Source organism: Macaca mulatta, chromosome 7, assembly GCF_049350105.2.
Source record: "Macaca mulatta isolate MMU2019108-1 chromosome 7, T2T-MMU8v2.0, whole genome shotgun sequence".
In the NCBI taxonomy this organism is placed as follows: domain Eukaryota; kingdom Metazoa; phylum Chordata; class Mammalia; order Primates; family Cercopithecidae; genus Macaca; species Macaca mulatta.
In genome coordinates, this window is record NC_133412.1 from 86,199,809 (window position 1) to 86,225,368 (window position 25,560).

The 25,560-nt window shown below is 39.8% G+C and overlaps 1 long non-coding RNA gene across 1 annotated transcript in view; it reads right to left on the bottom strand.

Moving 5' to 3' along the window:
• The window catches only part of LOC144329732 (uncharacterized), a 119,982-nt gene extending 96,703 nt beyond the window's left edge, over window positions 1-23,279 (bottom strand). Inside the window, exon 1 of the long non-coding RNA XR_013395357.1 lies at window positions 23,146-23,279. This is a non-coding gene — a long non-coding RNA (uncharacterized LOC144329732). The remainder of the gene's footprint in view (window positions 1-23,145) is intronic.
• Between the last annotated feature and the right edge of the window lie 2,281 nt (window positions 23,280-25,560).

Consider the following 25,560-nt stretch of genomic DNA (forward strand, 5'->3'; position numbering starts at 1 on the left):
AGGATGGGAGGAGGAATGAAGTTTTTTGAGAGTGACAAACTTCACATGGTTATTCACAGTATTTATCGGCCCACACACGTTCAGAATTTCTTCTTTAAATATCAAACATTCTCGTAAATGCCTAAAGCAACTCACTCTAATATCAGTTGTATGGTGATTAAGAAGGAGCACAAAACTGGGGGGTCATGGCGACCGAGTGTTAAATTTTAACCTTGCTACTTAGTAAATCTGCCTTGAGACCTGAGGTGTGCTACTTACTCCCATTTGACTTCAGTTATGCCTCAACCATTGAACAGAGACAATAGTATCAACTTCCAGGGTTATTATTAGAATTAGAAATAATATAATAAGCACGTATAGTCATTGACTGGAACATGTTAGGCACTCAGTAAAAAGTAGATGATGTTAAATTTCCTGTTCAGAAATAAATGGTATTACATTCCCAGAATTAAACTGCAGTATAAAAACGTATAAATTAAATTGCTAATTCCCATGATATTTAGAAATTGTTTATTGTGTCCCAATGCCTTTAAAGATGGTCCTGTACAAACAGGGGAACAACAGACACTGGCGTCTCTCAGAGGGTGGAGGGTGGAAGGAGAAAGATAATCAGGAAAAATAATTAATAAGTACTATGCTTAATGCCGGGGTGACAAAATAACCTGTATGACAAACCCCCATGACACAAATGTACCTGTATAACAAACCTGCACATGTGCCCTTGAACTTAAAATAAAAGTTGAAATAAATAAAGATGGTTTTAGGAACAGTATCTTAAGAACACTAGAGAGTCATATTATCTAGGTCTTATCAGGGGACCCAGGTGGGACCACCAGGTTGTCAGTCCAAGGAGACTAGCATGTGCAGGGAGAGGCAAGATGTTGTTAAAGTACTTCTTATTGAGTGTACACCTCAAAAACACCAGGCCAAATGATGTATATGCATTACCTAATTTAATACAACACATCTAGAAGGCAAGCACTATGGAGATAGCCACTTTAGAGCTGAGAAAGCTGAGATACTGGGTTCCCCAAAGTCTCACAACTGGAAAGTGAAGTTGATGCTGTGATTCAAATCATCACAGTCCAACTCTGGGGCACATGCTGCTAGCCTCTGTGGCAGGATAAATATAAGGAGCAGAACTACAAATCAAGCCCGTGATGTAACAGGTATAATACTGATTGGGCACATGGAAGAAGAGATAAGAAATTTCAGCTACATAAGTCAAGAAACAGCAAGGCACTAGCAGGTAGAACCAGGCAGCTCAAGAGTTCACTCCATGGACACTGGCACCTGGCAGGATTGTGCTGTTTGTTTCAGGACCACAGGCAACCTCTCAAAGGGACCAAGCTGGGCTAGAAAAATTGGCACATTCTAAATGTAATTTACAATCTATGTTTTTGAAACTGAAGAACACTTTCTCAAAAAGAAAACTTTAACATAGATCATACAAATGGCCAACGAGCATATAAAGAGATGCTTAATACCATTAACCATTAAGGAAATGCAAATCAAAACCACAATGAGATTGTTCATGCACACTTAGATAACTACCCAAATAATGGACAATAGCAAGTGTTGGAAAGGATGTAGAGAAATTGGAACCCTAGGACATTGCTAGCAGGAATGTGAGATGGTGCAGCCACCATGGAAAGCAATTTGATAGTTCCCCAATGAGTTCAATAGAGAATTTCCATATGACCTAGGAACTCTACTCCTGGGTATATTCCCCAAGGAACTGGAAACCAGTGTTGAAATAAAAACATTCACACAAATGCTCGTATTAGCACTATTCACAGTAGCAAAATAATAAGAACAACTCAAATGTTCATCCACTCATGAAGGAATTTTTTAATATGTGACATATGCATGGAAAGGAATACTATTCAACCATAAAAAGGGATGAAATTTTGATACATGCTACAAGGTGAATGAACTTCGATTGAAAACATTTATTGTAAGTAGAAGCAGTGAGACATAGAAGGCTATGTATATGGCATAATTCCATTTATATGAAATATAAAAACCAGAGTTGGCAAATCCATACAGACAGAAAGCAGATTAGTGGTTGCCATGGGCTGGTGGAAGTGGGAAAATGAAGAGTAACTGTTTAATGGGTATGGGGTTTCCTTTTGGGGTGGTGAAAATATTCTAGTGGTGATGGTTGCATCACAACATGGTAAATGCAGTTAGTGTCATGAATAGTAAATTTTATGTTATATGTATTTTACCACAATTTTAAAAAAGAAAAAGAAAACCTTTATGGAAGCTCTGTGTGGAAAACAGATAAAAGCAGGGTAGCGCTGGTGAAATCTGGCATCGACAGGAACCCTGGAGCCATTCTTCTTCCAGCTTCCCTGAACACACTGTCGTTAGAACAGAGAAAGCCAAGTTTACTTATCTAACCCATAACATGCAGCTCTGAAGAAGAGCAGAACTGAAATTTTGCTGTTGTCACATGGAAGTGCCAGCTACACTTTGAACCAAATGCTAAGGGAAAGTTTTCAAAAGTTCAAATTTATAGAATCCACACTAGGAATTTTAATTTTCATGGAAAAACGAAAAACAAGCCTCTCAAAAACAAACAAAGCCTATGGGAATGTTTCCAGTAATTTTTAAGTATTTGCTGATAGAAAACATAAGCCAAACTTTCCCCTGTTGCCTCTCATGGAAAAAAAAAAAAAAAAAAAAAGCCAAAAAAAGGGTCTTACTTTGTAGCATACGTTGCCATTTTTCATCAATTTTGCAAAGCCAAGTTCTACCTTTTCATTTAATTTTGGGGACGTGTCTCTCAACCAAAATTTAACTTTTCAAGGTGCTTCGTTCATTGCTTTAAAAGTTCCTTCAGGTGGTGGTGTCATCTTTTTGTCCACTTATTTGTTGGGAAGCCATTCACTGGTGTCCTAAGCCAGGATTCAGCATTACTCTCAGCCTTGCAAATGAATTAGTGGGTGACCATCTTGCTATTGCTATTTTGGAAACAGACTTGAACATGCTCACCTCTTTCAGTCCTAATCTCTTCTTGCCTTCCTCCCAATTCACAGTTGCCTGCAACTGGTTCCAAGGGTCCATGTGTGGGCATCTCGACCGAGAGAGGGAGGCATGGGGTGAGGTCCTTTCTTCCTCTTTAAGGAGTGGATTTTCTCAAAAGCAACATGGAAAGTTCTAAATTAATGTCGAAGCTGAGCTTTCTTGCCACTGTTTGTGTGTGGCACAGGAAACAGGCTCTCCACATGATGGTAAGAAGCCTTAAACCCAGATTACGGCACCTTTCTCTCTGGAGTGCTCTTTTTGGGTAGAGGGTAAAAGGTCATCCTCTCAGACTGGATAGTTGTTCTCAGCCAATTACATGATCTCCGTGGATTCTACAAAAGGGATCTTTGAAACTGCATCAAAAGATTTTATGCAACTGATTTACAAAAAGCACAATTAAGTAGATGGAAGCATCATTCAAGACCATCTGGTGGAAGAGGTAGCATATTTAAAATTCTAGTATAATTATTAGCTGCAAAAAAGATTGTTTTAATTGTAAGTGACGAGCTATCCATTATCTGTCATACTCTAGTAGACTACATATCTCCATTTATTCCATCAAGGTCCCAAAATAAAAAGATGCAAACATGGTACCATTGGAGTGCTAGAACTCAAGAAATCTACATATAGAGACGAAGCTCAGGAGAGAAGCTATGGATGGCCTTGAACTCCCAATTATAAATCTTTATTTTCTCTGTTTCATTGGAAGCATTAAAACTGCTTAAATGGAAAAGAAATCAGATTTATATTCTTTTTCTTTTTCTTTTCTCTGGGCGTCATTCAAACCAAGGACAGCGCCTTGCCGGGATTTTTCTCATCCTTGAAGGGCAATTGTCAAGCATAAGTCTCCAGCGTAAGAAGGTGTTGAGTCAGTGTGTTTCTGTGTCAAGGACTGCAGACCCAATTGCACTTCCAAAATGCCCTCCTTTGTCTTTAATATAATCAGAGGTGATTTAGGTCAACACTTGTGCCATGATGAATACGTTTATCCGCAACTAATACTTGGTTACCCCGAGGTTGTTTAGAGTATTACATACAGTTTTTAACAGATCCCTGCTCTTTTTTTCTACATGGAAATAATAATCTTGTTGAGAGAGAAACCATTTTGACAAACAGAGCTGGAAAATTGGAAATAGACATTCATTTTTGGAAATATATTCACTCTATCACCTTTGTTATCTTATCACATATGAAAGCAATCACTTTCTTCTAAAACATGCCCTAGCAACTGTTAAGAAATTCTGAATCATATTAAAGCAATGCATTCCTATTCTCTAGATTTAGCTCTGGAAGTTAGCAAGTTTATTTTATTTTATTTTATTTTAGACAAAGTCTTGCTCTGTCACCCAGGCTGGAGTGCAATGGCACAATCTCTGCTCACTGCAACCTCCGCCTCCCAGGTTCAAGCAATTCTCCTGTCTTAACCTCCTGAGTAGCTGGGATTACAGGCATGCACCACCACACCCACCTAATTATTATTATTATTATTATTATTATTATTATTATTGTATTTTTAGTAGAGACGGTTTTCACCACATCTCCAATGGCCACGCTGGTCTCGAACTCCTGACCTCAAGTGATCCACCCACCTCGGCCTCACAAGTAAGCAAGTTTAGACTATTCTGCTACAAAATTGGGGTCCAAATAATCATTCATTTGGTTTACACATGTTGATTGAGAACTTATTTTAAGGTTTCAGTCACCCCAATGGACCAGAGCAATGAGGAATTGGCCTAGAAGAAGCCATAAGGTAGAATCATAAAGTACAAACAGCAGAAGACTTCAACAACAGAAGAGGATAAAAATAAAAGGATTTAAGTTCTTCACATATTTTCAATTTAAACATCCAAAAGAGGTCAAATTATACCTATGCGTTTAAAAAACAATATTTTAATGGGAAATTTCCAAGGGAGAGCCCTATGCATCTAATGTCACCCCAAACACAGAAAGGCAGATAAATGGAGCTGGGAGGGTAGGAACAGAAATGGTCTCATACCTCCTTGTAAGCTCAGCTCTTAAACAAATCAAAGTACACTAAAGTATCACTTCCGAAAACAGAGATGTAGTATGTCTACTAATCATTTTTTTTTGATGAGGTGGCCTGAGGACCTACACTTATTCCTTCCAAAGAAGCCACAGAAAGGCAAAATCCTTGATCCTGTTCTGATTATGGAATGTTTGCTCTGAAAACTTTTAGAAATAACTTGCTCACTTTATTCCTCACCTAAATCTTCAAGAACACAGGTATTTGAGGGGAAAAAAAAAAAAACTCAGTGATTTTCATACAGTATGAGCAAATTTTTCAAACACCACATGAAAACACAAAGAACAACAATAAGTGTGTTCATGCATTCCAAGTCTTTGCTGATTCAGTGCCCAGCTTGTGCTAGGTGTGGGTCTAGGCCCATGAGTTAAGCCTTGGACCAAGCCCTGCGTGGAATGTGGCAGGCCCAGGGAATATCCAGGGAAGAACATTTTGGAAAAAGGGGACACTACAGGCAATGACTCTGCTCATTCATCCAAGCAGGAGGGTGAAAAGCAAGTTTGAGTAACAGAAAGATGGTAGGGCCACAGCAGAGTGAGCAAGGTAGGAGGGTGAGGAAAGGCTCCCAGAAAGTGAAAGGAAACTGAGTCAGAGCCAAGCATGAAAAACATTATGATGCTAATGGAAAGATTTGTTTGTAAAAATTCCTTTTTCTAAGTGAGATGAGAACCTTGAGCGAGGTGAGAACTAGGAGGGGTTTTAGTAACAGAGCAACTGAATTCCAGAACAAATACTTAGGAAGGATTGCAGGATTCTAAGTGAGATGGTGGTGGTGGACTGGACCAGAATCACAAGGAAATTCCTCCAAAAGGCCTGCAGCTTCTTCCTTCTCCACTAAATGGTCTTGAAGTGAATAAAAAGAATTGCACAGGGCTAATGAGAAACTGTGGTATTGTGGAATTCAGTGCCATCTGCACAAAATCCCAGCCAAAGGGGTTCCCCACTGTCCCACCCCAGTTCAATGACCCCACACATAACTGGGAAAGTGGGCAAACAGCTTGGCTCCAATTTCCTTATGTAGGAAGATTAATATTACATGAGTCAATGAATCTTCACTTCTCAAATTTGCCACAAATGAAAGAACTTCCTCTGCCCCCTCAAAACATCTGGATGCTGCCTGCCAGGGCCTCAAATCCAAGTGAAAACATCTGGGTGTCAGTGAAGAGGTAGAACTGGGTGGCATCTAAATAGGATTTTGAAAAGTTGCTTGAATAACAGCATTTTTTATTGTTGTTTTTAAGTTTAGCCCTGTACTATGTAAATCTACAGTGTACTTAGATGTGCTTGTTTATGTTTTCACTCATCAGCACTGCCCACATTATGGGAAAGACATAGGACTTGATGATAAAGAAATGTAGCTACGTTATCTAAGCATGCCTTTCCCAGTTCATCCTCCTGTTAACTACTGAACATGCAGCTCTTTTTGTTCTTTCTGCTTCGGGTAGTCAGGTTCCTCTCTGTGACTCTGGAAATCTGGAATCCGTGGGCAATTCTGGCCCTAGCCACTTGGAACTCCCACTCTGCATGCTTTTTGTATGACTGCCTTTCACTCAGGAGGTTCGAAAAATAGAAGCAGTATGCATGCGGGAGAAATGTGTACATCAGTCATTTTATTCAGTGCATACTATGTTGTCAGCGCTGTCAAACATAATAAAAGTGCAGCTAAAACACTTAACCATATATTGATCTGCTCCCACGTCTCCTGTAGTGAGCTTAGAGTAACAGAGCCCCCTCCTTATTCCCCCCACGCTTTAATGCACAGGGTAGTGAGCTTCCTGTAACTGTTTATTTTGGAAACAGTTGAGGAAGCATCGACCTCAAACTTTCCCATTGTTCAGCTATTGCCATATAATCCCTTGTATGAACTGAAATTTCTTACAAGAAACGTTAAGATGAGCTTGGGTGGCTTGGTTCAAGGCTGGTTTGTTATTAGTAGGATTCTTCCTATTATTATTAGCATTATGAGTTTTGGTTATAAGTATATTTTTTCTCTTTTAGACTATAAACTTTCAGCTCTTATTACTAGTAACTGGAATGAGAGCCACCATACACTGAATGCTCACTACATTATAAAAACACTATGCTGAGGATTTCCATATATGCTTGTTTCACATACCACCTCTAAGGAAATATTATCTATATTTTACAGAGAAGGAAGCTGAGGCTCAGATGAGAAAGAAAGAGAGGGAAAGTGACTGGCCCACAATCACAGAGAAAACATAAATCCATGAATGATTAATTCTGAAGCTCATATTCTTAACCAGTTTACTAGGTTGCAAGTTCATGTCTAGAATAGGGAAGACATCTTCCTGCTGGATTGATGTGTATGTTTGAAAGCAAAGCTAAGGAATCTTCACTGTGACCTACAGTCACAATCTGGAAATCGGGACTCAAATTCCCAGCCTCCCTTGCATCTTCCCAACGTGCCACCTGCAGGATACACACCGTGAAAACTGGTTTCAGACACCTGGTGGAGTTTCCATTTTGCTGGTAGGGGTAGCCACATAAGCCACCAGCTTTGGGTTGCAAAGTTGAGTTCTCCAGGCAGGCTTGGCTTCCATCAGTGCCAAGAACAGCAATGATTGTAGAAAAATTCTCAGTCCTCTGTTCAATAAAGCAGCAATGACAACTGTCTCTTCGTGTCAGTGTCACGGTTTGGGGGCATGTTTTGGGATACGTTTCTGGAAGCTTAGCCTTAAATCTGTTTCTCTAGTTCCCCAGTGATTCTATAAGCTATTTAATTTTCTGTATTAAACCTCTTTTCCCTTTAATCTAGCCAAAGTGGAGTCTGTTGTTTGCAACTTAGACAACACAAACAGGAAAGACAAATAGAGGAAATGTATATATTTCTTTACTTGCAACTGTTTCTCAAGTGAGCTGTAATTTTATGCCACCACTAGCACCCTACAGGAACTATCTCATTCCCCATAGGAGTGGATGAGGCTATTATGTGTGAAAAATATTCACCTTTTCCTGCTCTGGCATGGGAGTAGGAAAGCAGGATCTTAGGGCAGTGAAGAGCTTCTCTACTTGGGCAAAAAGGAAAAGGAGCCTCAGTTTTCTCAACAGAAGCCCATCCACAATGGATAGACGTGTTCCGTTATTGGCAGGCTTGAAAGCATCATTCTTTACAATCGTGCCCAACTCCCTGGGAGTGAAAAAGCTGGATTGTACACAGGGGTTTCCTGCTTTCCTCGAGTTGTGTTTACTTCTCTCTACTGATTCCACACATTTCCAGATAAATTTAGGCTCCATTTCATCTCATTAAAGCAAAATCTGTTCAACTATGTCAACAAGTAGAAAAGTTTTCTACTCAAATATTATTTTTGTCCAGGAACACAGGATGAGGACCAGAACAGAAGAAGTGAGGTACTTGGCAATCTTGACCAGGCCCAAGTAGAAATCTGAGATAACCCAACCCCAGCTTATGCAAAAGGGTACAGGCAGATAGCACAGCATTTCAGGCTCAATGGGGAGCAGCCAGCAGTCTGAGGTGTAGGCTGATAGGTGGGTTAACAGGTGAGCATGCGAGAAGAACTGCTTGAGTTCGGTATAGGTCAGCAGGCAGCAGGGCGTGATCCAGGAGCCCTGACAAGCAGGTCGTGGGCCTTTTCCTCTCCCTCTGGAAGAAGTTGAATTGAACATGGTTAAACAATACTTCAGTTTAAGATAGTGACGCAGATTCATTCAAGCAAGAGAAAGTTAGATGCCTTACAAATTCACTCCTCTTTTTGGTCCTAAGGGAACCACGTACTCTTATACATTTGCTCTTACTACTCCAGACTTCACAAATTCTTGTAAAAGTTTTGTACAGTAATCTTCTGCTTTTCCTAGCCTGTGTTCTTAAAAAACAAGACTGGATACTTGACAAACTGGAATTTCTAGACTCCCTTAGGGTAATTCCAAACCATGATAGGTATGTTAAATTCTAGCAACCCCACTATATATTTTTTGTTTGTTTGTTTGTTTTGCCTATTAACACCCAACAATCAGAAATCCTGCCCTAGAGGCAGCAACATAAAGTACCATGGAAGTCTCAGAGTGGAATACAGAAGATAATGTAACATAATTGTCTGTTTTTGTCAAAAAAAGTAAATACACATGTACATAAATATACCTGTATTGTATGTTATTTTTTACAGAAGTGAAACAACAGACCAACAAAATTTCTAAATACTTCAACTTCCCATTCCTATCCTATCTCCTCCAAACTCACTCATGCTATGTATGTTCACATTTCTCATGAAACAACAAAAAAGAATGCTTTCTGATATATAGCGAAAATACATATGCAATATATTTTTAATAGCAGCAATTGAAAATAACCTATAGGTCCGGGAATGGGGTAATTATTAATCTGGATTATGGAAAACTATAATAAATACTTATAATAAGATTTTGTAATCATGATAAATGAAAAATTTAAAGAACATTTGAGAGTGAAAAAATGTTTATCAAGGTAAGAGTAGCATTCAAATCTGCATGACAGTTATCCTAATCATGTATGTATTTATACACACTTTTTTCCTTAACAAAATTTATATGTGTTGATAAAAAACGCTGGAAGGAGTAATGTCAAAAATATTTGCAGTAATGAAATTTTCGATAAATTTTTATTCCCTTCTTCATGGTTTTCCCAATCTTCTTTAGTATTATATAAAATTATGTTAACATAAAATAATAAATAATACTATGTTACTATAATATTATATTACCTTCCAAAGGTAAAAGAAACCTATTTGCTCTAAGGAAATCCTACTACAGGGTTGGATGAGCTAGAAATTACCTCTTGCATTCCCGACAACCTCAGTTTTCAATAATTAATCCCTGTTGCAATTTCTGCAAAACCCCCTTGGGTAAAGATGTTCATTTTTTTTTATGGAGCTGTCTTGTTTGCTGTGTGTTTTCCACGACAGCCTCTGTGCCTTCTACTTCCAAACAAAAACCCTGGGAATTTGGTGGTCCAGTAGAAAAGAATATTTGAAATAATTGCCACCCTAGAAAATCGGTGATCTCTAAGAATTTAGTTTCAATGAAGTTATTTAATAAGATAAAAAGGAAGTCACTGCTGCAGCTGCTGAGCTATGTGGCAGTCTTGTTATCTGTAACATGAGGAAATGGTATCTATCTCTTCTCAGGGTTGGGGGAAAAAGATAGTAAGATCATTGTATATATAAAGTCCATAACAATGTCTGGCAATAGATAATTTTTAAAAGTGAAAAGTTTATGTTTTATTGGGATAGTTAGTACCTAGAAGGCAGGGTGTTTGAAGGGAGGAAAGTAATGCCTGCATATGGTAATACCAAGACAATGAACACGGAACCACAGAGGGGCAGCAGCCTGCTTGGATGTGAATTTCCTCCTTGTGATGTCTTGACCAGGTTACCTAATTTCGCCCCACCTCAGTTTCCCCATTTGTAAAGTAGAGCTGATAACATTTCTTGCTTCAGAAAGTTGTTATGAGGATTATGCCAGGCATTTAGGACAATGCCTAGCATACAGGAATCACTGTATGAGCCAAGGTGAATGTCTGTTGTGACTTGTTCCACATAACACAAATGGAATTGCCTAGGGTACAGCACTATTTGCGAAGTCAGCTTGGACACCTGGAGTTAGATGCCTCCTGCACTGAACTCTCTGTACCCACAGTGGTTCTTTATGTACACACTAATTTCCTCGGACCTTCACTAATCTAGTTCCCGATTGTGTCTTATCTTTGTGTTCTCAAAACCTAGCACCGTGATGTCCACACTAAATATTGAATGTCTTTAGAAACAGGCTACAACACTTATTGTGTATAGACAATGCATGTTGTTCGTGTTAGGTTGTCTTCAGTTTCTTCCCCCAACCACACACAGAAAATGTACTCATTAGATAGATTTTGGGAAAGAAGGACACATTTTACCTCAAACATTGAAAGGTATGAATAAATCCACATTCCATATCTTATTTTTAATAAAATTATTAGGATTCTAGCAAGTAAAATTATATCACTCACTGGAATGACTTTGCCTATTTAAAGACACATTTCCATCATTCCAATTTGAGCTACTAAGAAAACTATTTAAGCAGAAGCTATTGACCCAGCTATATCTATGCTGCTAACAGTAAAACTCTCTATACTTACAGCTCACAGCTTACTTTGTGGGTAGCAGGACTCCACAGGAAACAATAAGGGCATCAACAACACAGAACTTACAGGCCTGGAGTCTTGGCTTCTGGGTCAGGTGACCTCGGGGAAGTCACTTCACCTTCCCAGGTCTGATTTCCTTATTTGCCGAGCTAAAATAAGGCTGACAAACCGGTCTACAATTCATCAAGCTATAGAAGCACAGCAAAGACCCCTGAAAAATTCTGCCCTATTGTGAAATGGACAGTTAGCAAGGAACTAGCAAGTTGATGTCTGTAATTAAACCAGTAACTGAAGCTTATTTCTGTTGAAGTTTCTAGATGCTTCCAAGACGGTGCTGTCTACCTAAATTTTTCTAAACAACTCCAAGTCATCCTTAAAGTGTTTGCCGAATGGACATTCTCAGGCAAAGTCGTTTCCAAGCCCCTTCGGCTCAGCGCTGCACGGCAGAACACTGCCTTCTCGAATCAAAGGGGGTTCCCTGCAGAGTTTGTTTACACCATTAAATTTCCTCCAATGTAAAGCCAGGAGAATTTTTCCAGGTGTTCGAATTCCTAGAGGGTGGGGAAAGTGCCGAGCTCTATATTAGAGCAATACCACGCTAGAGTGAAACACAAAGAACCTTTTTTATGGTGTTGCCCCCTCTGGAGATCTCTATTTAGGGGCTGCCTTGGCAGGGCCCACCAGACCGTCTGTCACTCTCCGGTGACACCGGCTGCCGGCGGAGGGCGGTCCCCGAGGCTCTCGTGCTGGCGGCAGCCCCGCGCTGGCCCCGGGCAAGCCTTGATCCGCCCTGCGCCACGTGGAAGGTGCCTGGACACGGGCTCAGCCGCAGGGGCCCCTAATACCTCCATCGGGTCTCGTCCCCTACGGCGGGGTCAGAGGGCAAGGCACCGGCCAACCTCCTCCAGGAGCTCTGTTTAAATGAGAGGCAAAAGAAATTCCAAGGAGAGCCACAGGTTGAAATTGGAGCGAAAGCCTGAGCTTCCCCGAGCCAGGTGAAGAGAGCTGGCAAGGTCACCCACTCAGTCACCAGGTGGTGCATTTAATTTAAAAGGAGTGTTAACCTTGTTTATACAAAATAACACCAATATGCAGAGAAGCAGTAAATCCATTGTCGTTAAACAGCGGGGAGCCGCTGGCTCTGGCAGCCTGCCCACCGGCGACGGTGAACCGGGCTGGCACCGAGCAGGGAGCCGGGCCTGCCAGCCTGTCCGCCTCGCGAGAGGAGGCCCGGGCTCGCCCTCTCTGCCCTCCAGATGACTCTTTGCATTCTTGTCAAATATATTTAGAACAAGAGGTGTCCACTTAAAGAGAAACATTTGTTAATCACTTAAATGCAGGCGCTTGGCAGCCCTCCAGTTTCACCTTTATAAATATGTAGGATCGGTTTCCAGCTAAGCAGGGAACTCCGCAGCAAGTTCCCTTTTTCTCCGCGTCCCCTCGAATTGACCCAAGGTGAATGTCCCTAGCACCTTATTAATTTTCTATCCCAGTGGGCTTTCCGGAGTTAATGCCAGTCTTCTATCTGAAAGTTGATGGAGATAAATAAATGATGCACCACGGAGGGAGGAAGAGAGAGAGAATAAGAGGAGTGTTTCTTTAAGTAAGGGACAGATTAAAGTTAAAATTCCTGTTGACGGAGGCGCTGGTGTCGACATCCTCCTTGTTTACCAGCAGCTGTCCCTGTTAATGACACTCTGATAAGGTTCGGAGGCTGCCCTGCGGTAGTAGGGGGGAAGAAGATAAAGAGGCCTCTGTTTAAATACTCCGGGCCTCGACCCCAATCTTTTTAACTTCCCTTCCTCAAAGAATGAGTGAAACTGTTCAGAAGGGGCAAACCCTGGGTGCAGAGATTTTTGCCCCGGAAATTTTGAGTTCACAGCATAAAAACTCCGTAGAGCTGATGCCTATTCCAGGAGTGGAAACTCAGGGGTGGGGGTGGGGGACACAAAAGGCAGCTGGTCTGCAAGGTGAGGAGGTCTGCAGGAGGCCAGAGGAGAACTCTTCCTTTTGTTTTAAAAACACTGACACTTCCTTGCCCTCCCCGCTCCCAGTCCCACCCCAAACAAGTCTTACAGAGGTAACTAAATATGTTAGGGACAAGGTTACAGAATTAAGGTTCTTTGAAGACCAATGTATCCTTACCATGAACCACATGAAAATCACTTTGAATACTTGGAACACTCTCCCTCATGAGGTTCTCAGGTTGTTGGGGACCTTGCCCCGCATCCAGGCTAAAACTTTGAATGTGTAGCTGATAAAGCAGTTCCAGTAGGTGAAGGGACCTGCCTAAAATCACTTAGTAAGTTTAGTGGCAGGAGGGGACTGGAACCCAGTCCCCTGTCCAACGTTCTTTTCAGACAGACAAATAGATGTGAAATACTTTATATTTCATATAATACATATAGATACAAATTTATACATTTTTTAAATTTCTTCCTCCCATCCTGAGATAGCAGGCAGACGGCAGCAGCTATCTAGTCTCTTTCACATTGAAAAAAAGCCAGCGCTCTCACTTGGCTCAAGTCCCAGACTGGTAGATGCTTGGGCTTCCCTCAAGACCCACCTCCGCCCCGATTATTTCATGAATACAATTCACTTAAAGATCAACAAACGTGGAATCCCATAATCTTATTCATGCTCTAACCGGTCAGGCAGACATGCCTCCAATAAAGCAAGCACAGAGGACAAATATTTTTCTGACGATGGAAAATGAAGATGGTGTGAAACAAATGATCTTGCAATTTTTTGCACCTCTGTTTTGTCACCTAAAGCATGTCCTTTATTCATCTCAAAAGATTTGGGGAGGGAAAAAACTAAATTAAAAGGCAGGCAAAGTATTTTGAGTTCACATGCTCAGAAGAAAGATGCTGACATTTTTGATCCATGTAATTTTCTCTGGAAAGTTCTTTATAATGTTTTTAAAGATCAACGACTATCATGTACTTTCCAGTGGCTTACAATAACACAAGTTCATCATTTATATTCCAAATGGTAGTGACTCCACAACTTTCTCTTTATATATAGTAAGGTATATAGAATTATTCTCTCTACAAAATTTTAATTTAGCTTATAATCTGTTTATGGCAATTTGTTAACTACCAATTGTTATGGGTTGAATTGTGTTCCCCCAAAATTCATATGCTGAATTTCTAACCCCCCAGTTATAAGAGCTTATTTAGAGATAGGATCTTGGCAGATGTAATCAAATTAAAAGAAGTTCACCAAGGTGTACCCTAATCCAATATGATTGCTGTTTTCATAAAAAGGGGAAATTTAGAAACAGAGATATGCATGCATTGATGATATAAAGAGATGTAGGGAGAAAGCCACCATCTTCAAGTCAAGGACAGAGGCCTCCAGCGGCTCCCTTCCTCACAGCCATCAGGAGAAACCAACCCTGCCGACACCTTAAATGTGACTTACATCCGCCAGAACTTTAAAACAATGAATTTATGTTGTTGAAGCCATCCAGGCTGTGGTACTTGGTTATGTGAGAACCTTAGCATACCAGCCAATTTTAGCCACCTCAGTAACTTTAATATCCCCTCAGATCAATATTTCAAAAACATATGAAACCAAATTAAATGGCTTAAAATTATGTTTAAAGTGTCCTGTGCAATGGGAAGGCAAAAGGAACTAGTATGTATTGTGCACCCATCATATCCTGGGCAGAATTTGGAGAACTTGATATATTTTTGTGGATTTCACATGTATAAACCACTCTTTCAACAATAAAATTTTATCTAATTCAATAGAAACACATCTTGTGCAGTAAGAACATTTACAGTAAACATGAGTAATTTAAATGAGTACCAATTAAGGGGATTGCACCTTGCTTAGTATATTTCATCAAATTATACATCGTAAGAGGTGGAATCTTCTCTACATTATGAGCAATGGTACTTGTTGATTTCTTCTCCATCACTTCACCCACATTTTTTGATGTATCATATAATTGATGGTTGAAAAGTTTATAGTAGGTTTTGTCAAGGACCCAATTGTGAACAGAGATTATAAATAAGCACAGTCAATCAAGAAGATTTATCAAGTAGGCGCTCTGTATACAGCACTAGAAGGAGAAGGGGAGGTTGCAGAAGCCACACTGCCTGGTTTGGGCTACATAAGAGTCTAATTGGTGAGAACAGCTATAAGCAAGTCAAGAAGGCAAATTAATAATATGCTTTGGAGCAATATCTCAGCAGTGCAAAAGAAAAGGAACTCAAGATAGGGGGCCATAGATCCCTGTGTGCCAGTAATAGTCCCAGTTTACACTCACTGTCTCTGCTTAATTGTTAAGAGTGATTTTTTCATTCCCCAAAATGTCTGAGGTTGGTTGAAAAAGTCTGGGGTCACTATACCTCCGGACTTCTCAACCTCCACACTACTAAAGTTTGAAGATGGATGATTCTTTGTTATGGGGTCTGTCCTATGCACTGCAGGGTACTTGGCAGTATCCCTAACCTCCACTCATGAGATGCCACAAGCAACGCCCTCTCTCCTTTGTGACAACCAAAAATATCCCCAGACATTGCCAAATGTCCCCTCAAGGCAAAACCACCCCCAGTTGATGACCACTGTATAGGAATGATGATTACATCATGGAAAACTATCTTTAGAAGATTAGATTTCAGCATCTGTAGATAAAGAACCTGAACTGCCTGAAAAAGGAGGATTTTTTTTTTTTTTTTTTTTTTTTTTGGTGTTGTTGAGATGGAGTTTCACTCTTGTTGCCCAGGCTGGAGTGCAATGGTGCCATCTCGGCTCACCGCAACCTCTGCCTCCCAGGTTCAAGTGATTCTCCTGCCTCAGCCTCCCTAGTAGCTGGGATTACAGGCATGTGCCACCATGCCCGGCTCATTTTGTATTTTTAGTAGAGACGGGGTTTCTCCATGTTGGTCAGGCTGGTCTCAAACTCCCAACCTCAGGGGATCTGCCCACCTTGGCCTCCCAAAGTGCTGGGATTACAGGCATCAGCCACCGTGCCTAGCCAAAAGGAGAACATTTTCTATATAAAAGTATGAAAGTAGAAAACAGCAAGTTGAAGTCAGAAGTACAAGGGATGGCAGTAACCACGAATAAAGATTGGGGAGTTAAACAAGTTAACCAACCGGTTTACCGAGCTAAAGCTATGTTGATGTACCCCACAAGAACACTTAAAAATAATAAATTACTAAAATCTCTAATTTCTGGGGCATCCACAGTCCTTGGCACAGTGTGTTAAATTAGACTATTTACATTGCTTAGCTTCTTAATATATAGAGAGGCAGAGAGTGACGCCCTGCGCAATTGTTTTCTGGAAGAAGAAGAGTAGATAGGAGCAGTAATAATAATAGCAGCAGCTATTTATTTGGAGTCTCTTACAACCAAGACTTTTTATAGACATTATCATTATCTGGTTTAATCCCCTGAAGACTTTTTTTCTTTTTTGAGATGGAGTCTTGCTCTGTTGCCCAGGCTGGAATGCAGTGGCGCAATGTTGGCTCACCACAGTCACCACAGCCTCCACCTCCTGGGTTCAAGCAATTCTCCTGCCTCAGCTTCCTGAGTAGCTGGGATTACAGGCATGGGCCACTACATCCAGCTAATTTTTGTATTTTTAGTAGAGACGGGGTTTCATCATGTTGGTCAGGCTGGTCTTGAACTCCTGACCTCGTGATCCACCCACCTCAGTCTCCCAAAGTGCTGGGATCACAGGCGTGAGCCACCATGCCCAGCCATCCCTTGAAGACTTTTGCAAGACCAGTACTAACTTCTCTGGGCTTCAGTTTCCTAAGCTGCGACATGGGTAAAGGTAGGTGGTGTCATGCATCTATTATGCGTCAGGGCCATGACTTGAACCCAGGTCCAGCTCCCCTAAGCCTGTGTGAGTTTCCCTTGCCTCACTGCACTGGCTGGCAGAAGAGCAAGCAGAGAAGATTTCACATAAAAAGAGAACACAACCAATTTAAGAACATAGTAAACATGATCATTCTTCATACAGACTCTGAAACATGGGGAGGTGGGTAAGGCTTTTGTTGTTTTATTTCAAATTAACCTTTAATGACTGAGGGTGTCCTTATTTATCAAAATGAAGTAAGCTTTGTCTGGTGTCTTTCATTTACCGTTAGGTGATCATTTTGGATTAGGGGTCTCCAGATGTGTTGATGTTTAGTAGAAGTATATCAATATGATTCTGATGCTGGCTAGGGCAAATTCTCCAAAATGAAGAGTTAAATGCTTAATTTTTGTTTCAGACTCTCCCAGGTCAGGATATTCAATATCCAAAGGCACAATCTCCTCCCATCTTGTTTCATTCTTAGTTCTTCTTTTACTCAGTAAATTTAGCTCACACATGTGGCTGGAAGGAAGTTATTTGGTTGCAAGGAGATTTCCATGAAGACGTGAGCAGTATCAATTATTACCATCACTTGTTACTTTCTTTGCCGCACTAAGCTAAATGGGGAAAGACAAAATACTCACAGCGCCAGGCTAGTGGGAAAAAAAAGAAATTCAGTAAAATGTAGTCATGTGTGATTTGTACCAAAAATAATTATTGCTAGTCAAGGCGGCTCAGGTCTGTAATCTCAGAACTTTGGGAGGCTGAGGCCAGAGGATCACTTTAGCCCAGGAGTTCAAGACGAGCCTGGGTGCCATAGGGAGACCCCAGTCTCTACAAAATAACAAACAATTAGCCTGGCATGGTGGTGCATGCCTATAGTCCTTGTTATTTAGGAGGCTGAAGCAGGAGGATCACTTGAGCCTGAGAGGTCAAGGCTGCAGTAAGCCATGATTGCGCCACTGCACTCCAGCCTGCGCAACAGAATGCGACCCTATCTCAAAAACAACACAAACAAAAATTATTATTAAGACATCCACAGAGAGAAGTAGGATTTAAGCCAGGTCAAAATATATGCTTTTTGTCTATCCGCATTAGAGCAGTATGGTGCTTTACATCTGCTATTTTATTATATCAACACCCAAACCTAGAGACAGAAGATATATTATAACCCCTCTAACTTAGGTGAAGAAAGAGAGCATCAAGGGAAATTAAATAACCTGCCCAAGGTTGAATGGCTAGGAAGTAATGTGGCCATGATTCAAACCCAGGTCTACTTGATTTCAAAGCCTGTAGTCTTTCCACTGACAAAAGTAATTCAATAAAAATTTAGCCATATAATTTAAGGAAGTGAGGAGATTAAACTTCCAGCCTATCCCAGAGAAGACAAGGTAAACCCCAGGTCAGTAGAGAGGTACTGAAGGCTTTCGGGCTCCCAGGATGCAGTTTATGTCAGCACCCTGCAGCCCACTAAATGGCATCCCTCCCAGAAGAGTAGCAGTTGAACATCACCTTGTCTGAAGGACTTAACAACCATCCGTTTCCAACCCTTGGGAGGTAAACATTAAGCTAGATGGTGGCTTTAAATGATGTTTTCCAACATAGATGATATTGCAGAAAGTGCAAGAAGAGGCAGATAAATTCACTGGGATCTGAGCACAGTCTTTTCATTTTGGGGTGCTGCTGTATCATTTGCCAGGCATCTCACAGAGAAGGGAACCTTCAGTGCTCCCCAGCTAGACACAGTCCTCGTCCTGGATAGAACATTCATCCATGCCTACTGAAGCCTTGTGGAAGGGTCCAGGAGAGCAAGCTGTGAGGAAGCAAGGAGGTTGGAGACTTTCACAGGCTGCCCTTGTGCTCTTCGTTCCTCTTGCTTTTCTAGTACTGTGAGAAGATGTGCAGTAGGAAGAAGGATCTGCTGGGTCCATTTCTACAAGGTAATCTGAGTGAGGGGGAGTACCAGGAGCAGGTGAAGGGAGCACATAAACTTTCAAATGTGTACAGGGGTCTATGTATCACTTCAACAAATACATCCAGCATCACTCAGATGCTTTACTGAACAAAACAAAGTGCTGTCCACCATGCAGCTTGTAATCTTGTAGGGCAAAAAGAAGACCTGGGAACAAATTTAGGAGGTCAGGGGATGATAAGAATGGGGGAGGTGCAATGTTCTGTAGTATTTTCACACAAGGGCTTTCCAAGGAAATGACGTAAGAACAGAAAACAAAACAAAGCACAGAAATGAGCCAGAACAATTTCTGGGGAAAGAATCTTCCTGAGAGAGGGAATCACAAGTGCCAATTCTCCAAAGGATGCCAATGTACTAATAGTAAAAGGATGGAGGGCAGAATAGAGACTATAGAAGGCCAATGAACTACAGAGAGTTCTATCTTATTAAGTCTGACTGGTGCATAGTATTACTTGCAGGAATATACCATATTCATTAATTCCTCTATTGACATACATTTAGCTTGTTTCCAGTTATTCACTCACAAGCTATAATGGTGTAGTTTTCTCTACTGTATATATAAGTGATGTGGTTTGGCTCTGTGTCTCTACCCAAGTCTCATCTTGAATTGTACTCCCCTAACTCCCACATGTTGTGGGAGGGATGCGGTGGGAAATAATTTTAATCAGTATGTGGTTTTAATCAGTATGTTCTGGTGGTAGCAAATAAGTCTCACGAGATCTGATGGTTTTGTAAGGGGTTTTCACTTTTACACCTTCCTCATTTTCTCTTGCTGCCACCATGTAAGATGTGCCTTTCACCTCATATCATGATTCTGAGGCCTCCCCAGCCAGGTGAAACTGTAAGTTCAATTAAACCTCTTTTCCTTCCCAGTCTCGGGTATGTCTTTGTCAGCAGTGTGAAAACAGACTAATACAATAAGGAAGTACAATTGCTGGTTATAGTGGATGAACATCTCCAGCTTTGTTACATATTATGGAGTCAGTCATTCTCCAGAGTGTCAGTTCTAATTTACAGCCCTTAAAGTGGTATATGAAGCTCCATTTTCCTCACATTTTCCCCAATATTTGGTGTTATTTGGTGTTATCAGAGTTTTTGTTTCGTTTTGTTTTGTTCGCCATTCTGATGCGTTGGAAACACTATCTTCATCATTTTAATTTGTATTTCCCTAATGTCAAAGCAAGGGAGAGGGATGAATTTTTTTTCAAACATTTATTGTTGCTTCAGGTTTCCTCTGTTGTGACTGGTCTTTCCTAACTTCTGCTCATTTTTCTCTTTGACTATTTGTCTTTGATAAACATGTAGAATTTCTACGTTCATAATATGAACTCTTTTGTAAGTATTAAAATATGTTTTCCCAGGATGTAGGATTTTAAAAATATTTTAGGGTATATGCAACCTAAGAAAAGAATTTTAATAGAAGAGATTACATTGAATTTAATCAAATTTATTAATTGACTTATGATTTATACTTTTTATATGTTTAAAAATGATTTCCTTTCATAATGTCATAAACATATTCTCTTCCTTTTCTGTCTAAGAATGTTAAAGGTTTGCTTCCAAATGTTAGTATCTGAAGTTTATTTTATTTATACATATATGATATCTATATCTACTTTTTTGTATGGAAAGCCCATTTCCCCCCACTGATCTGTAAGACTATCTCTTATCCATTCTCGTATCTCTGTAGGTCTGTTCCTGGAGTCTTTATTTCTCTACCAGTGTACCACCAGCACACTGTCTTGAATATGATCACTTTAACATCAGTCTCTAACTGCGCTGTGCTTTTTCTTTACTCTTCCTCTTCAAAATCACTAAGTTGAGCTATTTGGGGCTCTTGATTCTTCCAGATGAATTAACTAGTTCCACATGAACTGACTAGCTCTGTGAAGAAAAATCTCTATTGGGGTTTTAATTAAAGTTTTAGATTACTTTTGGGATAATTGATCTATTTAGGAAAATAAATCTTCCCATATATAAAATATCTAAGGCCAGGTACAGTGGCTCATGGCTATAATCCCAGCTCTTTGGGAGGCCAAGGCGGGCAGATTACCTGAGGTCAGGAGTTTGAGACCAGCCTTGTCAACATGGCAAGACCCAGTCTCTACTAAAAATACAAAAAAATTAGCCAGGCATGGTGGCGTGTGCCTGTAATCCCAGCTACTTGGGAGGCTGAGGCAGGAGAATCTCTTGAACCTGGGAAGCAGAGGTTGCACTGAGCTGAGGCCGCCCCACTGCATTCCATTCTGGGTGACAGAATGGAACTCCATCTCAAAAACAAAATAAAATATCTGTGTGTCATTTTGTGTCTTTTGACACTGTTGTACAATATTCTTCATACAGGGCATTCATTTCTCACATTTACTCATTGATACCTGGTGCTTATTGGGCACAGAAGCCTTTAAAGAATACATTTTCTAATTGATCATGCTGATATTTAGGGACACAATCAGGTACATGTATTGATACTTATATATCAACCTTATATCTATCAAGTTGCCAAAATTCATTGAAAATTTTTATTAAAAAATTATACTACCTGTAATCATGACAGTTTCTTCATTCCAATAATTATAGTTTATATTTCTTTTTTTGTGTGTATTGCACTGTCTAGGACCTAGACAGAGTAATAAGACAGTGGAATTCATTGTCTTACTCTTCACCTTATAGAAAATGTTCCTGACACATCAGCATCAAATATGATTTTTCATTTTAAGTATTTGTAGATACTTTATCAAATTAAGAAAGTTCCTTTTTGTTTCCAAAAAGTCCAAGAAATTCTGATACAATAACGGAAATCCAATTGCAATTCCCAGGCTAGCATCAGGCATGTAATAAGTGTGATCCATTTTCCATCAATAGAATGAAAAATGTGGATAATGCAATTGTCTAAATGTTTACAGAGTTTATAGAGGATATACTTGTTAACTTTCTTCTGTGGGCTAATACTTGGGATTTAGTAGTAGAATAATGTAAAATTTTCTCTAAAACAATCTCTTCGGGTTTAAATAATCTCTTTGAGCAGCGTCACAATAGTTTAGCTTTAGTCTTTTAGAGTAATGGAATTCTATCTCTTGCCTAACAAAAGTAATATTATTCTGAGAGTTCAAGATATAGAAAATTATATATTAGAAAATTCTTACAAAAATTATAAAACCAGCAGACCTGTACTAAGTTCTGTTTCCAAATCTCTTATTCTAACAGCATTTCAGAAATAACTTGGGGATTAAAATGGCCTGTCAGGTTGACATCCACATTTCTAGATTAATTCACTTCACATGAATATATATTTTCAATAACTTTATTGAGAGTTGTAAAAATATTTACAAGACTTTATTTTGTCCTGGTTTTACTTTAACCACACTCACTTCTCTAAGGGTAAAAAATGATAGGTTTTAGCTAAATATAACTGAAACTTTAAAATGATACAGTTAAAGGTTTTCAGAAATGCAATGTAAGCTATCTGAAGGAGTGAGAGAGGATTATTGGATGTATATTCAGAAAATGCAAAGATTCAAAGAAATAGCTAAGAAAATAATGCACCCTCAGGAGGCTCAAGGATTAGAGCCAGACCCATGATGCTATTCTTTCTCTTTCTTTCTCCCTCTCTCTCTTTCTCTCTCCTTCCATTCATCCATCCTACTATCTCTCATCTTTGCTTCACTCTCTCAGCCTTTCTCTAGTAGTGCAGGAAACAGATGCTTTCAGGATAAATAGCTAATGCATGCGGGGCTTAAAACCTAGGTGATGGGTTGATAGGTACAGCAAACCACCATGGCACACATATCCCTATGTAACAAACCTGCACGTTCTGCACATGTATCCCGGAAGTCAAAGTAAAATTAAAAAGAAAATACATGCTCTGGAAAATGCTCAGGAAGTCCCCAAATCCACCCTCAGGTTTAATAATTTATTAGTAGGACTCAGAGAACTCAGAAAAGCCATTACACTCATGGTTACGATTTATCGCAGTGAAAGGGTACAGATTAGAATCAACAACGAGAGGAGGTGCATAGGCCCGGGTCTAGGACATACCAGGCATGGAGTTTCAGTTCCCTCTCAGCAGATAATGCGAACATGATATATTTCTCCCAGCAACGATATATAGCAATGCACACAGAATATTACCAACCAGGGAAACTCACCCAAGCTTTGTTGTCCAGAGTTGGGAGCTGGCCATTCGGACATTCTGTTCATCCACGTGACTACCCTTAGTCTCTAACCCCTCTAGAGCTTGAGTGGTACCACATGTGCCAAGGACCCCACCAAAAGTTACATTGTTAGCACAGACTATCTGGCATTGCTCAAGGCCTCAAGTAAACAAAGACACTCCTACAGGCAGAACATTCCAAGGGCTTAGAAATTACAGCCCTGCAGCTGGGGACAAAAGGGCCAAACCTCTTTAGGGCAAAGTTAATCCTTTACTGCACACGCTGGAGACTGAGGTCACATCCTTACCAACCCAGGAAAGAAGGATTGTTTTCCCTGATACTTGCAGTATAACAAACTCCAGGGAACAATTCTGATTGACCCAGCTTGGGCCACGTGCCCCTCTCTGCACCAATCACTGTGGCTCAGGGAATGAGGTAATATGATTGGTCCAACCTGTGTCATGCGCTCAGCTTCGAGGTCGGAGAACTGAACCAGTTACCGGAAGAATTTCATGTTTGTCAATGAAAATAACAGCAACTACAACAACAACAACCTTAGACAATTAAAAAAAAAGGGGGGCAATAAATCATTGTCTTGCTCTTCTTACTTTGAATTAAGTTCTGATTTCTAGATCAGGATATCTACAGATCTCAGGGAAGCAGATCTTAAGTTAACTAAGGATATCAGAAACATCCACTGAGCTCTTTCATATTTATATAATCGGTGGGAAAAATATAATTCAAAACAGCCAAGGGAGTGAGATTTTTATTTTTGAATGTTATTTTTTGCCACTCTGATTGTACCCCAAAGTTTTAAACATTTTTGTTTTGTATATGATGATTCCTACTTGATGTCATTACTTGTGATGAAAACAAGGATTAGGGATTTATTATTGCAACTCAAAAATATTATGAGTTTTAAGACAATAGGAAATTATTAGAAACTGGAGTTTTAAAAAAATGTTTGTTATCACAAATATCCTTTCATAACAATCATTTAAATTATTACACTCTGGTTTTCGTAAGCACTTTCTGAATATGAAAAAAGCTGGATAATGAGAAGTTTTATCAAACTTAAAAGAAATATGTCTTTAAAAGCAACTCATTGTTTATAAGCTAGCCAACTCCAGATATTCCTTAAAGTGATTACCCAATTAAATTCTGGTATTAGAGGTCACTGAGATTTTTTAAAATATTCCGGACTTGAAAAAATGTCCTAGATTTAACAGGCCAGTTCTGTGACACCTGTGATTTTAGCTGAGTTCACTGGGAAACTAGATGCAAAGTAAATATTAGCACATAAACAAAGTTACCTGTCAAGGTAATGTACTTGGCAAAATACGAACTGAATATAATAATGATTATAATTATATCACCTAATCTCATGACAAATCATATGCTTATTTCACAAATGTGAAAAATGCTGTGAAACAGCAGCACGCAGGTGGCCCTAGTGCCATAGGCAGCATATGACTGTGGAGGGATTGGAATTCAGGTCTCACCCCAAAGCTGTATACTTAATCAATCCCCAGCCCATTAGGCAACCTGGAAAAGACAAGGTCACCTCATGAAATCATTACTGGCCTCAGTCTCCCACTCAATAATGGTTTTGCACTGCTCACTCCCAGCAATGCTGTTCATAAAGTAAACTTTTCTGTGATCACCAGTCTCTCATAATTTTCCATGGTTTGCTTACTGTGTGCCTCTAAACAGGTGAAAACTAGTGCCATGCCAGGGGTGGAGAGAAGGAAGAAAAGAAAATTACTGCACCTGAATAAGAGATAGTATGATCTCATCCAAATATCCTTTAAGTCTCAGTTCAAATCTTCCCTTCTTTCAGAGCCTTCCTGATGGTCCCAAAGCACATACTCTTGACTACATTGCCCAAGACCTACCAGGTTTTTGTTAGCAGACAGCTGGGATTCCTCCATCCACCGCTCCAAAATGCCTTCAAATGCTAAGCCTCATCTACCCCGAGATTGGCCAGTCCCCTGGCAGTACAACCATTACACAGATACAAACATAACCTATGGCCACTGTTCAATTTAGAGCTTGTTAGTAGTAAAGACATTTTTCTGATAACATTTTTTAAAACCATCTAGTTATTTGTACATTTTCAAGGAGTTGTATGTTTATTTTTCTTGGTTGCTTAAATTCAATTGTTCCTATTTATCTTAAAGAAAGACTAAATATTTTAAAATTTAGAATGACATAGCTGATATGGCTTAAATTCTTTTGCCTTGCCAAGTTTTTATTTTTTTAAATAAGGATACAGTTTGCAAATTTATTTTGGAAAGTCCAGTTGCCTCAGAAAGTAATTCTGCAGTAAAGTGGATTTTATAAAGCCTCTATTATTTTAGGCTATCTAATCCTTTTTCCAATACTCTGATGGTCATATGCACAAAAACA